We start from the raw sequence: 2,379 nt of genomic DNA, 5'->3' as shown, positions 1-2,379 counted from the left end.
TGACACCACCCTTATGGCAGAAAGTGAAGAGGAACTAAAAGGCCTCTTGATGAAAGTGAAAGAGGAGAGTGAAAAAGTTGGCTTGAAGCTCAACATTCAGAAAACAAAGATCATGGCATCTGGTCCCATCACTTCATGGGAAATAGATGGGGAAACAGTGGAAACAGTGTCAGACTTTATTTTTTTGGGCTCCAAAATCACTGCAGATGCTGACTGCAGCCATGAAATTAAAAGACGCTTGCTCCTTGGAAGGAAAGTTATGACCAACCTAGATAGCATATTAAAAAGCAGAGACATTACTTTGCCAACCAAGGTCCGCTTAGTCAAGGCTATGGTTTTTCCCGTGGTCATGTATGGATGTGAGAGTTGGACTGTGAAGAAAGCTGAGCGCCGAAGAATTGATGCTTTTGAACTGTGGTGCTGGAGAAGACTCGAGAGTCCCTTGGACTTCAAGATCCAAACAGTCCATTCTAAAGGAGATCAATCCTGGGTGTTCATTGGAAGGACTGATGCTAAAGCTGAAACTGCAATACTTTGGCCACCTCATGCGATGAGCTGACTCACTGGAAAAGAGTCTGATGCTGGGAGGGATTGGGGGCAGGAGGAGACGGGGACGACAGAGAATGAGATGGCTGGATGGCATCACCGACTTGATGGACATGAGTTTGAGTGAACTCCGGGAGTTGGTGATGGACAGGGAGGCCTGGCGTGCTGTGATTCATGGGGTCGCAAAGAGTTGGACACGACTGAGCAACTGAACTGAATAGTCTATTCTAATGCCACATGCTTCCTGTCATAGAGTTAATATGGTTAACAAAGGTATTATTTCATTCATCATTTCCTTCAAGTACAGGACTTCCCAACATTTTCCCTCCATTGTATTCTCAGAAAATATTTGTTCAGTCCATCAGGACAAGCTAACAAGAATGCTTACAACTTTAGATGACAAGCAGCCCCAGGCCACCTGGCTGCTAGTAGGCTGGCACATCTGTAACACATCTGCAGTTCACTGATTGGAAAGCTATGCTTAGACTCTCATGGTCTTCCTTATCCTGTATCCCATTCTCCCAGTCCCCTAAAATGCTATCGTTGTACTCCAACTCTCTTCTCAAACACAGTACTGAGTTAAACACTGAAGAATAGAGGAGGATGAAGTGTCCAAGAGATGAAGTTATTCACAAATTATTAAGACAAAAAGGTCAGTTTTATTTAGAGAGTGTACCCTTTAATATTTAAGAATTAAATATCTGAAACAGATTTGGTATTAGAATTTTGGTAGTTCTAATCTCTTTGTGGAAATTAAAAAAAAATGTTATTATCAATATATTCTATTAGAATCTCAAACTCATAAAATGAAAATAAATGTTCAACTGTTCATTACAAAATCACTTTAAGATACATTTCCCAAACTTTAAAAAAAAGTTTTCTTTGAAGACTAACCATTTGAAATATATTTTTCCCTTGTCATTTTCAAAGCTATTTTTAAAATATAAACATAGCATAAATTTAAGGTCTTATTTGCCCAGTTATGAAATATATTTCAGTCATTAGCCAGAGCAGCTTTGTTAAACTGCACTGTTATCATTAAAGAAGTGACTGAACATCACACTCTAGACCAATGGTTTCAGGGTCCATTGTGGAAGATGGGTAGTGAGGGATTGTGGGTCTTCCCCCAATGCCATCAAAGTGGCTGTGTTTTGCCACTTATTGGGGTTCTACATAAGACTTTGTATAAAAAATAGGTTTTGTAAGTTAAAAAAAAATTCTGAAAGTCACTGAGCAAAAAACAGACATCAGGGGAAAAAAAAACACCTCATGAATTTGTTCTTCTTTCTTGAGAAACTGGCTAGGAAATGCACATGCACATAATAAATCTCTTTTTCACCAAGATACTACAGATCACATTTCATCTAACTTCAGATCATGTGACTCGATACAGATTTTTAAAACCTTTAAAAACACTAATTCTAAGCCAGCAAAATGCATTTGAATAATGATTAGAAGTTTAAAACACGTTTTAAGTTCAGTTCAAAACAAAAAGTTAGAATTCAAAAACAAAATAAAAAACATTCTTTGTGATTAGGCAATTTTTTAAAAAGTACACAAATGGAAAAATGTCACCAAATATTTCAGTAAGCTTGGAGGAAAAGAAGGAGAACAGGGTAGGACACCTGAGCTGGGTGCTGGAAAATAAATTTGGGAGACTAAAGAAATGGTTAAATAATGATCTAGGAAAAAAGAATGAGCAAAGTGTAGACAAAGGAAAGGAATGTTTCCAAGGAATGGGAAATATCTCAGTTTGCCTGGGACATAATGGAGGGGCAATGACAGGAAATAAAGACTGTGAATTGTAGGTTGTGGCCAGATTAAAAAAAGATT

The sequence above is a fragment of the Moschus berezovskii genome, chromosome 3 (assembly GCF_049115385.1).
Source record: "Moschus berezovskii isolate FMDL1 chromosome 3, NW_MosBer_1.0, whole genome shotgun sequence".
NCBI lineage: Eukaryota > Metazoa > Chordata > Mammalia > Artiodactyla > Moschidae > Moschus > Moschus berezovskii.
Note: the sequence above shows the minus strand (reverse complement) of the source record.